Source organism: Paramisgurnus dabryanus, chromosome 4 (genome assembly GCF_030506205.2).
Source record: "Paramisgurnus dabryanus chromosome 4, PD_genome_1.1, whole genome shotgun sequence".
Lineage (NCBI taxonomy): Eukaryota > Metazoa > Chordata > Actinopteri > Cypriniformes > Cobitidae > Paramisgurnus > Paramisgurnus dabryanus.
The window spans coordinates 49,505,273-49,518,599 of record NC_133340.1 but is presented as its reverse complement, the minus strand read 5'-3'; the positions used below and the strand labels follow the sequence as shown (position 1 = coordinate 49,518,599).

Below are 13,327 nucleotides of genomic sequence, written 5' to 3'. Positions count from 1 at the left end.
CTGGAGATAAAGCCTCAAAACTCTTAACCACTAGGGGGCACTGAAAAGTTTACAAGGGCTTTCAAAAAAATGCTGATGAAATAGGTGGCTCTGTGACAAATTATTCCATGCACCCTCAGTACATGACATTTACAAGTTGTGAAACATTCACCTATTCATACACTGTCAGCCATGCGAGAGCCATCCAGCTCATCAGGAGCAGTTGGGATTCTCAATGATACCTCAACACTTGGTCAGGTGGAGCTGGGGTTTGAACCACCAACCTTCCGATTTGTAGACAACCTACACTAACCACTGAACCACTGGAAATACGCACATTAATATGCAAAACTTTTGCAAAGATATAGCCTCAAATCCATTCCTGCGTGCTCGCCATAATATTTGTTGATGCGCTATACAATAACTGATTGGTCTATCAAAATCTTTTTATGACTTTTTGTCTAGAGTCTAGATTGTGTGTACCAAATCCAAGCCAATCAAATGAACGCTGTAGGAGGAGTTTGAAAAAGTTGGTATGCTTTGTAATTGAAAATGGCCATCTGAAAACATTTTGGTATCGTTTGACTCGGCATGCCTCAAGGAATCTAACAATAGCAATTTCATGATTTTAGACTCAATTTTGCAGCATAAAAACAAAAACAGTCACCTTTCAAATCTCGTGACCACTAGACAAACCTTGTGACAAACCGCTCCATGCACCCTCTGTTCATGACTTTGATGACATATAACAGTTGGGGTTAGATGTCTCACTCATGGACACCGTGGAGCTGGGGTTTGAACCACCAACCTTCCGATTTGTAGACAACCTACACTAACCACTGAACCACTGGCAATGCACACATTAATATGCAAAACTTTTGCGAAGATATAGCCACAAATCCATAATTTTAATATCAAGCTAGCATTAGATATAAGCAAAAATAGCAATTTTTCAAATCTCGTGAACACTATGTGGCACTGTGACGAAACTGTGCACGCACCCTCATGTCATGACTGCCATCAAAACTACTTTGGCAAAGATACAGCCTCAAATCCGTTTGTTCGCGCTCTACGTAAAATGTTATGACGCGGTATACGGAAACGGATCGGCGAATAGACACGAATTCCATAACTTTTTGCCATGAGTGTCTCTAGATGCTAAACACCCATTCTTTACGCAAATTGGACAAAAGCTCTAAGACGAGTTCGAAAAAGTAGGTTTTACAAACAATTCAAAATATCAAAATAATTAGCATAACCGAAATGACGTCATATGGTGAAATCGAATTGGCATGAGCCAAGGAATCAGATGAAACAAGAATTGCATTTCTATGACGTATGGGTCAGCAGTTATAACCAAAAATGCAAGTGAAAATTTGGACTGTTGGTGGCGCTATAGGGTTTGACAAAGACACTCCAAATTTGGTGTGGGGACTATTTGGAATGTCCTCTTTGAGTGTGCCAAAATTCATAACTTTCCGACAAAAAAAGTTAAAAATCAAAATGGCCGACCCCCAAAATGGCTGACTGAAAACCATTTGGTATCGTTTGACTCGGCATGCCTCAAGGAATCTAACAATAGCACTTGTATAATTTTAGACTCAAGTTTGCAGTAGTGATAAGCAAAAATAGCCATTTTTCAAATCTCGTGAACACTAGGTGGCGCTGTGACGAAACTGGGCACGAACCCTCAGGTCATGACTGAAAAAACAACCAAGTGTCGTGTGAATAAGTTTAACTTTGGCAAAGATACAGCCTCAAATCCGTTTTTACGCAATCTACGTAAAATTCGTTGACGCGGTATACGGAAACGGATTGGCGAATCGACACAAATTATACCCCTAATAATAATAATAAGAAAACTAACAATCCCAATAGGGGTCTCGCCCATTCTGGGCTTGACCCCTAAAAAGAAAACTAACAGATACAATAGGGGTCTTCGCCCATTCTGGGCTTGACCCCTAATAATAATAATAATAAGAAGAAGAAGAAAACTAACAATCCCAATAGGGGTCTCGCCCATTCTGGGCTTGACCCCTAATTAATTTTAAACATTAAAGTAAAAATCACTGACTGATGAAGCATGTTTATTTCAACAAACCACCATCATTGCGATCGGTGTTTGCATTTTATCAGCTCATTTGCATTTTAAAAGACACACCCAAAAACGGCACATTTTTGCTCAGGCCTATAAATGTCAATTTTGATATGCTATAATTAATTATCTCTAGGGTGTTTTGAGATAAAACTTCACATACGGACTCTGGGAACGCCAAAGACTTATTTTAAACATTTCATCATATGACCCCTGTAAGGGCCAGATTTACTAACAGCTTGCGCAAACCATCATATTGGAGTTAATAACCACCGCTAGCAATTTTGGGCCCTATGAAAAAATAGGGGGTCAGGCCCCCCCATACCCATTTCGTACCAAACATACAATCCAACCTTATGTAGCCATTCAAAATCTTTGTCTGTAATTTAATAATACAGAACTATTTATTTTGCTATTGTTTTGACCACAGTTATCAGTATTTATAGATATCTAAAATTTAATTGAAAAATACAGTACATTAAATCAAATATTCAGAGAAAATGCAACATTCTTAAAGATTAAAGATAAATGTGACCATGCCTGTGAAAACCCAGCTGAAGTATTTCTTTGTGATTTACTGTTTTCCACATAAAATCATCCTATATAATGTAAAGAACATTTGTGAAAATATAAACTTGATATCTTTAATGTTGACTGAGTAATGTCATGTCAGCGATTGAAATCATAGTGAAATTAATGCTTGAAATTAAACTGTGATGCTTTTTATCTCACAATAAGATTTGAGGCTTTAGTCTGATTTTCAGAGACGGTCTTAGTGACATACTGTATACTTGAGCTGTTACACACACAACATTGTAACATTTAAAAATGGCGAACAACAACAATGCATCTTTTCTATGTACATTCTGCCTGAAATAAGACTGGGTCAACAATGCTTGACCAAAGCGGCATGGTGAGCTTGAACCTGCTTACATCACGAGGCATTTTTTGGACCCAACATTCAATAGGAAAATTCAACTGCAGTAGCCACAGTTCAACCTGAAGAGGGCAGCACTCAGACGTTTTTACACCATATATTGTAGTATTGAAACACTTCATATCCAAATGTCAAAAAACTTACTAAAATCAATGAACAGCACTAATAAAACCCCATTCTTACAGATCATTAACTAAAAAAAGTTGGTTTAGGGTTTAGTTACTCTTTAAGAAAACAGCTATACTGTTATTAAATGATTCTTCAGACTGTTTTTTAATCAACGGGGCTCTAAAATGAAATGAATGACAACTATAGCAGATTACTACATAGATTTCCATTGATTTCTTAACCCTTGCAAGTTGAGAAGCTTTAATATACATAATTTGACTAGTTTAGCCTTTTTAACTCGATTTACGACTGCATAAAAATCCTTCCTTGGCATATTGCGTTACAAAAAAAACAGTGTGTAACCGATCGCATTTCTAGTTTATGTTAATTAGCTTATACGGGCTACGTTAATTTAAACGGCTTATAAGGGCTGACTTCGCGTTAGAATCATAACATAAAACAGGGAATGTAAATCACCTTGTGTTTTTTTAAACTGGGGTGAACAGAGCGAAGACTTTACAGTGGAAAGAAAACTGCATTGTATTGCTCCAGCGTCACATTGTGTAAACTGCATTTATAGTAAGGAAGTGCACATATGCAGATATCATAGCAAATAGCAGTAAATACACACACCTTGCTCTCTTCTGAAGTTCACGCGCACTGTGAGACCGTGGATTGAAGACGGCGCTAAAACGCAGAGTAAAGACGGGGCAGAGCTTAAGGGGGTTGCGTGTGCGGCACAGTCCTTGGCTGGGGCCCTCAAAAGTTCATGGGCCCTTAGAATCGTCCTAACTTCCCCCCCTTACGGCGTCCCTGTTAATAACGACTGATCTTACTAAAGACACGCAGTAGATATTTAGCTCTGAAAAGGTGTTACTTTCGCGACCTTATTGCATATGCATTTGAAGAAGTTTTCCTTTTAGAAGCAACATTAATGTGAGGAGAGTATTAAATTTTGCCAGAGGAACATACTTTTTTTTTTAAATATATATATAGTTTTGCCAAACCTATGCTATGTTTAATTTGCTGGAGAAAAGAGGAGGAGAAGTCAGGAGGAGAAGTCAAATCAGGTTTTTCAAAACTTCGAGGAGAAGTCAAATCAGGTTTTTCAAAACTTCTTTTACCCTTCATCTTTCGTCCTCCGGTTCTTAGTGTGCTTTTAGCTGGAATTTCACACTCCGCAGTCCGCATTTTCATTGTGATGTCCTGCCGAGGTCTCTGTACTTATTTGCGCTGCTCTTAGTAGACTGCAAGGTCATTATGGAAATGTGCCTATGTCATTATTGTGCCTGTGTATTTTATTTGCGCTTTTGTAGTAAATCACACGCAAATCGTTCCTGAGGTGGACATCGCTAATGCGTTTTGGAGCATGCAGCGCATTTACTCACGACGGCTAATAGTATTAATGATAAGATTAAAATTACATTTAAAGTTGTCCTTTTTACAATGCTATCCAAAAATCAATCTTATGTCAATGACTGGACAAACGAAAGAAAAGTAAAAGTAAATCTCATTTACTTTATTAAAAGTAAATGAGATCAAAGCAAAATCTAAATCTTTTCGCGTACCCCCTGTAAACTCTTCACATACCCCCGGTTGGGAATCACTGAGTTAGACCACCAGCACTGTGCCCGGGCTTGATCAGGAGGTTTTCAAGTTCTCTTTTACCACAGTCTGCATCAAGACGAACGCACAAATATGCGCGCGTTTCTCGTGCGTGCCTGTGTAAAACAAGGCTAAATTGTGACAGATGTTTTGCCAAAACAACTATGCAAAGGATAAACATTTCGACTGCCTTTTAAGACATTAAGGGATTTTAAGGCACAATCTTATTTCAATTAGGTAACTTTACAATATCCACTTCAAATTTAGGGTGCAAAGGTTGTGTTGGGGTTTAGCAAACAATAATAAATCATGCCCCCACTAATTATTCTATAAACACCAAGTGGTGTGACTGTGAATCTTATTTACCATATGTTGTGTATGTGGCGTGTGTGTTCTATTATCATCATTCATATGCAATCAAAAGATTTTACTAATAGTAATACTAATAGTTTACTAATATTTTACTAATTTTATGAGAAATTAAGTTTTGTGTACATCTCAAATGGCAGGACCCGCCCACTGGCATTGAGCTTTTCATGAAATTGAGGGCACCAGTTCCATTAAATGGATGGTTGCAACGGAGGTTTTGCTCAAAAGTGCCACCAACAATTGTCACGGACTATAAACGCTATACTAGCTTGTTTCAAACATGGATTCTGAAAGAAATTATGTTTGTTTTATATTGTTTGTGTATTGTTGTGTTTGAATATTGTTGTAATGTTTTTTATGATTTGTTTCAATTTGCTTATTAAGAAAGACAGAAAGTAATTTTAAACGTCATATGGGGCGTTGTAATGGATTGAAGGTTATTATGATCAAGGGTCAGACATAATCTTTGACCACTTAATAAGTTTTGTTTAATTCTTTAAAACGAATTTAGTTTCATACAATTTGTTTCTTAATTTTAAAAAGTATGTTTTGTTGATGCGTTTTATGAATATAAATAAATAAGAGCATTTAAAGCAACACATCTCTATAAGCCGAAGTTCACTTCAAGTAATTGGCGCAGCAGCAGAAACGCGATTTGTACTGTTACAGGTAAGTTTTGATTTTTCTTGTTGATTTCATGAATGGAAATGTCAAGCTGTTTAACGGTAAAATGTATTAGTTAGTGAGGGATATTGTTTGTTGGTAGGAGAGCTCCTGATTCTTTTCACCGCGATATTAATCGAGTGAGGAATGGAAAGACTCGGCGGCTTTGTGAATAAACCATTGAGATTTTAGCCGCCAAGGACCTGTCTCGCAATCCTTTTTCATGGCTGGAACTGCGCATCACGCTGGCATTTATCAAAGTGACTACTCAAGTAGTGAAGAAGGCACGGAGTCTAAATAGCATACAACCTCCAATATAGACAAGAAATTTGGTTATATTTTATTATTTCCAACTGTAGGCCTATATATCTTGAATTGTACACACGAACAAATCATTTAACACAGTGCCATCTAGAGGCTGTTTTATAAATAGCAGGCACAATGCACTAACGCGTGCGCACGAGAAAGGTTTCTCGTGGGCTCGAGAAAGGTTTCTCGTGAGCATGCGATAGTTTCTCGTGAGCACGCAAAAGTCTTATTTATTTATTTTTTTGCAAATGTCCCCTCAGAAGCTCCGTACGTTCATCTCTCGCCTCGCTCTGTTATAATAGCGCTGATTGACAGGTGCGCTTCCCCGTCTTTCAAACAGATAATTTTGTATAGTTCTCCTTAGAAAATTTAACCATAATTTTAACTATTGACAAAATGGTTTTTGTCAGATTGATTATGATTTGTATTACCTTAGTTTAACAAAAAATTCCATGGTTATGGGTATTGTGATGAGACAAATTTCCCAGACAGCACACATACATCTGGCCGACGTTGTGCCGACTTTCAAAGTTCCATCGGCATGATGTCGCTCAGGGAGCGTCTGCTCATTAGGAAGATGTCGTCTAGATGTGTTGCGTGTATTTTGTGAACGTGAGCATCTCTTTTATCATAAACGGTTTTGACGCGTGTGCAGCAGGCACTTCTTTTGACAAGACACGTGATGCACATGGTTTACATGACGCAACAAACACATATTTTTGAAAACACGAGCAACACACATGACACTCTGAACACTTATTTTGAATTTGCACCCCTCAGAAGAGCAGTCACGAGCCGCCACTGGCCAGGACAGTATTTAATATAACTCTAATTGTGTTTGGCTAAAGAAAGAAAGACAAACATCTTGGATGACATTGGGTTGAGTAAATAATCCTTCAAAGCTAAAAGTTTACGTAAAAAATAATAATTGTATCATTTACTCACCTTCATGTTGTTATAAACTTGCCAAAAATTCTTTAATCTGATAAATGATGTCAATTATACAGTTGATGGTACCCAATGACTTCCATAATAGGAAAAATACATTTTATTGAAGTAAATGAGCAGCTGTGTACTTAACATCATTTATCAAAATATCTTGTTTTGTGTATATCACAATAAATAAACTCATGCCGGTTAAGAACATAAACAGGGCCTGTGTGATCACCAGTGTTGGGAACGTTACTTAAAAAAAGTAATTAGTTATAGTTACTCACTACTTGTTCCAAAAAGTAACTGAGTTAGTAACTCAATTACTCTATAATAAAAGTAACTCGTTACCAGGGAAAGTAACTATTTGCGTTACGGTTAAAAAAAAAAGTTGCTATATGTCAAAGAATTTGTATTTTTTAGCAGTTTTCACATGTCAGTTGAAATGAGTAGAACAGACAGGTGTTCATACATAAATTTCCATATTTATTGCACATCAACAGACAGCAAGAGTTTTATCCTACTCTTCAAGTATTATCTTTGTAAGATAAGTAAACAGTTACACCATATAAAGTGCATTTAACTTCAGCAAACTAAATTAAATAAAACTCTCTCAACCTGAGACAACTGGTCAAGTAAACAACCTGTACTTCCAAGTGTTTTGTTCACAAAAAGTTAACTTTTAAACAACAAAAAGTGTGTTTGCTCTGTAGTCGTATTCTTAATTAAAATAAATCAAACTCCCAATGTCAGACAACTGGTCTGGTAGACATTCTGTACTTCAGGTATTTTCTTCAAAAGTAAACAGTTAAATAATATAAAGTGTGTTTGCAATAACTGTAGCAAATTAAATAAATCAAACTGAGATAAATAGTCTGGAAGACATAGGCTGCTGTATTTCGTTTTATTCATTAAAAAAGCAGTTTAACAATATGATTCATTAAATTAGAGTTGCTTACAATGGATGTCGACAAAGTCTTCGCTCCCGGACATAATGTACACATTACATGCACGTTCTTGCTTTGACCACAATGAATTTGAAGTAGTGCTTATATCTCCACCTTGAAAATGCCAACTTTTCATCGGATTGCTCCTCCTGACTAGCCATCTCTTCTGCTGCCGCGAATCTCTGTTTAGCTGTTGCGTATGTTTGGGTAAATTCCAAATGCCGTTTGGGCACTTCGCGAAGGGGGTGTAAAATCCAAATAAACAGAAAAAGACGTTGTATTTTATCACCAAGTGTATTTTAATTAGCCACACTATGAGACAACATTGCGCAACTTTATCTAGAGTTTATACATCAAGAGATTTGATCTTCGAAGGGAATAGGGCATAGTGATCATCACTTTCAATTGGGATTCGCCCTGTGTGTGTGTGTCGCCGCATGCGCGTGCGCTGGCATGTGTATAACAACACTGGCTCTGATTGGCTACCATGAAACGCATTACTCTGCCTTAGCCAATCATAATCGCTTATCTCGTTATTACCTACCTCCTCACTAGCTGTGTGACCCAGGGTTGCGTTTGGATCACACAGTTTATTAAGTCAGTGCATAGTAACGCACCGCATTTAACGTCCGGTAACGTTAACGGCGTTGTAACGGCGTGAAAAGTAATTAATTAGATTAGCCCGTTACTGAAAAATGAACGTCGTTACGTAACGCCGTTCTTTTAAACGGCGTTATTCCAAACACTGGTGATCACTAAAGCACAATAAAAAACATGTAAAGCTTTCTTACCTTGAAATAATATTTGACACGGACTACTGAAAATCTAATGAAGGAAAAAGACAACAAATAATATATTATGCACAAACGTTAAAAACAACATTGCAGTGTAGTGCTTAGTATAATGCGTTTCAAATAAGTAAATTCAACTTATATTATTTGTATAGTATATATCAGTACAGGGACATGCACAAGTTTGGGCACCCCTGGTAAAAAAATTCTGTTAATGTAAACATTTAAGCGAGGGGAAGATGAAATGATCTCCAAAAGTATCCAAAGTTAAACATGAAACGCACATGATTACCACTGTATGTAGTCCAGTGCTGGCATCGTCTGAAGTCCTTGCAAGGGTCGATGTCATCTTTCCATTTGTGTTAGGTCATCTGACAGAAGCAGGATCCAGACTGCAGCTCACATAATTTCTAGTAGAAATAGAAAAGCAAATTGAGAAAATTTGTATGACTGCTGTTCATAGCTTTTTAGGTAGTGGATGGTTGTGATTATTAAGTTATTTATAACCTGAGGCAAAGTTAGTGAATGCAATTATGTGTATGCTAGACTTAGAGCTGTTGCGTTTGGTCTATAGAATCGGCGGTGTCAATTTCAACGTCGATAATTAGTCAACATAAATATTGTGTCATCACGACAAAAATATAGCCTTTTCCCCTTTGACATGGCAGATTTAAATGCAGATTAACATTCACAATGATAAATATCTGCAAACTGGACTGAAGAAGAAATCAGGGGGTTTGTCACTATCAGCTATGAACATTCACCAGCATAACAAAACAGCGTGTAACGCAGTGCTTCCTAATCCTGGTCCTCGAGCACCCCCTCCCAAAAACGTATTTAAAACACCTGATTCAACTTATCAGCCTCCTTCCAAAATGGTAAACATGTCTCCCCAACAAGCTGATGAGTTAAATAAGGAGACATCTAAAACTTTTTGAGAGGGCGTGCTCGAGGACCAGGATTGGGAAGCACTGGTGTAACGCACTCCTTTATGATCTTATCATAAACAAAAAAATACAAGTGTGGTTTCTCGAGAGAGAAATCACGGATAAGCAAACTACAGATACTACAAAAACCTACCAAGTGCAAGACTTTAAATATGTCATGTCTTTATGGCATGTGTGTGAAAGCACAAACAAATCCAGATAACTATTGGCAGCGTGAATTAACCAAAATCAAATAATCCCGAACAACTCCCGGATGTGTACTCGTATGTGTGTGTGAAAAGGGCTACAGACATTAACCATTCATTGAAAGCAAGTTGTCCATTGAACCTTAAATGTCCTTGTCAGTATCGGGAAAGCGGTCCTGAAACAAATATCCTCGTCGAAAGAGATGTACGGCACACTGTCTCGACTAAACATATGGAGTCCTTCTTTAGGATCTCTGACTGCCGCACTCTGATGTTGTTCACCTGGTGTGTAACATGACAACCCAAATTGTCTTCATTATCCCAGGCACCTGCACAGAAACATTGAGAACACAATTACCAGGGAAGCAGTGAGTGTGCGTCTTACCTACACCTAATGTAGCGTGTACATGCCGGCGATGGAGGCCCCGGTGATCCCAACATAGGGGGGAGAAGCAGTTATAAGTGGGTATCTCAAAAGCCTGAGGCAATGTGGTGGGAGAAGTGCTGGCTCGTGTGTTCCACTGTCGGTTTGCTGGCATTGGAGAGAATCTCATCTGGAAAGATCGCATCCTAGATGTACATGCCCTGCACAGAGAAACAGATGGCTTAGTACCTCTATGTCCTATCTCCGATAAAACTAATATGACAGTATGGTTAAGATCAAAAACACTTAGGGTTAAAGTCAAATAATAAAAATGTCTGTGACAGCTGGTTAAAAACAACTTACAGCAAATGATGTTGTGATCTGTTTTGCAAAGACATAAAACATAATAATTGAATATTACAGATTTACATAAATGATGTCCAGTTACACCCACTAAAATGTCTTGAGGTGTCTGTCAGTGAAATACTTACACAACAGTGCCAATGACCTGTTAACACACAAGAAGAGAGGAAACATATATGAGGGAAATATTAGCTAAGGAAAAAGGCAAGAAATTTATTTAGTCATTTCCAGCCCTTGATGTGTTAAAAATCCACAGTATGGCAAATGACTATGATATGAAACACCTGTTCATTAAATCACTGTACATTTCATACATCTGATATACAATAACGTAAATCAGATTGCACTGTGCATAACAAAATGGTTGTCAAAGAATCTGAACTAACTTAAATAATGTCAATGTAAACATCTCTTGTTTGTTTTGTTTTTAAATTTGCTGCCATTGTAAGCACTCAAACTATCATACAGATAGATCATAATAATACACTTTATACAGTAACTAAAACTGCCAGAGCATCATAAATATATATAGAGACAAAAATCATATTATTCACACTCACTAAATGTGTTTAAAATGACAATTTACCTCAGACAAGATATTTGCAAAAGCTTTTCTAACAAACGGGACAGAACAATTAACCATAATATTATGTTGATCATTTAAACATCAAACAAACACTCATAATGAAATGAAACAGCCAAAATTACCATGTTATTGAACTCAATTATATAATCATCGATAATCATCCTCATATTTTTCCTAAAATTTAAATTACCTCAGAATACTTCTAACTACTGTTCAGAAAAGCAATGGCCATCTGCCTATATTAAGTTCATCGTTTATATAGCAACAAAAACACAATACTGAACAAGTGAAAGGTATTTAGATTGATAAAAATAATGGAAATTATAATCTCTATTAAATAATACACAAACATTTTAGCAAAAATGCCTCAAATCTGAATAGCGCTGCTAGTACTACAAACGTTACTTTATTTGCTGTGCTGTAGTAGACGGAGTGCCTTATACTAACTTTTATGACTTTTAATATAAGATTTTTGTCGAAAACTTACCTGAACCACGTACGTCTGCTAAGTCAGCTCCCGCACTTTTTCCTTGTTCATGGCAAGAAGAGACTGGAGTGGCTTCTCTGGGTTAAGGAATATATCGCCATCTGTTGGTTTGGCATGCTCATAACAATGCTTCATACCGGGGTTTTGCGTGTTCGAGTTGACGTGGAATTGTCAGTTTTTTTACGAAGGAGGGGAACACAAAACAATGATACGTGTAAAACAAGCCAATAATCCCTTATTTTTCCTCACTTTTCCGAGTTGCCTTTTCTCTAACTTACTTGAGTATTAACGGCGGCTGGCAACCAGCGTATGTACATTACTGCCCCCTCCTGCTTCGGAATAATGGAACCTAGCAGCTGTGTATCATTAAAAGCAAAGAAATCGCTGCTATTTTATTTATTTTTACTTGTATATTATATTAAAACATTTACATTTACTTAACGGATTCCATATTTCTTTACTTATTATCATTTACTTAGTTCTTGTACATACTTGATACACCAATGATGTCGCCTTTGCTCTAGTGCAGGGATTCCCAAAGTGTGGTACGCGGACCCCCAGGGGTACGCGAGCTGCCACCAGGGGGTGCGCGAGAGGAAAAATGTAATGGCGGTCTGTTTCTTTAAGTGGGATTTTTCCATACAATAAATAAATAAAAAAATGAACAGTAAACATTTCCTTTGTAATCTATAAAACTATAATTTATTAGTTTTTGATAGAAACGTAGAAGACAGCTGCTGTCTTATTCTACGCACTGCTCTTCTGTTATGCACTGCAGCCGCTATATGCGTGCCAACTCGTTTTTATTCATTCCATATATATTATAAATATGCTTAACTGACTGAAATCAGGGAAACTGTCATTTGGGACGTCTTATGATAAAGTTGTTAGTCACGAAGGAGGAGAGGGACCAAGAGAGAGAGACTTTTTTATGGCAAAAATAGAAATAATGAAATGTGACGAGACATGGGCACAGGATACGCGAGCAATGTGTTTTCATGCATGGTAAAGAGACCGCCAATGAATTATATAATAAAATACATAAATACTTACTGTAGAGAACTTATTAAAAGCTTTCATTTAATTTTGTTTGAAACTTGAGCTGTTATAATGAATCTGCAAACTATTATACACCTTTTGTGCGAACAGTAAAGGCTTTCGTTAATGTGTTTGATGGGTCTGCACGTGACGCACTGATGGCAGTAAGTGTACGTTTTTTACCATAGTAAACTCGAATGGCGTCTAAATATCACAGTGGTTAAACGCATACACGGGGGCGCGCATCATCTACATGAGCGTAGTTTCAGATGGTGCAATAGGCGTAAATATTTTTCACAATGTTGGACGTAGCTAAGCCCCACGTAGGACTATTACACCCAACTTCTTAACGTCCGGCTAGTGCAACCGGCCCTTGGTTATTTGCGCATGATTAAACATGAGTATTTATGGTGAGAAAATAAAGTTTTTTTGGATTTTTTTTAAAAATGGGGATTGGGGGTGCGCCAACCCGGTTGGGACATAGAAGGGGGTGCGCAGGAAAAAAAGTTTGGGAACCCCTGCTCTAGTGGGTTGCAAAGGGAGGAGTAACTGGACACGCACCAACAGAGAGAAGCGCGGCATCAGCCTCCGGTATAGTTATCCGACCCAAAGCCGACGTAACAG

At 37.5% G+C, this 13,327-nt stretch overlaps 2 long non-coding RNA genes across 3 annotated transcripts in view; one reads left to right on the top strand and one right to left on the bottom strand.

The window, feature by feature from the left end:
• LOC135736114 (uncharacterized) overlaps positions 1–13,327 on the top strand; it is a 377,783-nt gene that overhangs the window by 350,219 nt on the left and 14,237 nt on the right. The window lies entirely within an intron of this gene.
• Positions 5,773–12,777, bottom strand: LOC135764734 (uncharacterized). 2 transcript variants are annotated; one of them, XR_010540249.2, is made up of 6 exons: positions 10,721–12,777; positions 10,593–10,610; positions 10,251–10,450; positions 9,018–9,143; positions 8,734–8,767; positions 5,773–8,174 (listed from the first exon to the last, which is right to left on the bottom strand). It is a non-coding gene; the product is annotated as an uncharacterized lncRNA (long non-coding RNA). The 2 variants fall into 2 exon arrangements; XR_010540250.2 differs by lacking the exons at positions 10,251–10,450; positions 10,593–10,610; positions 10,721–12,777 and adding an exon at positions 10,008–10,192.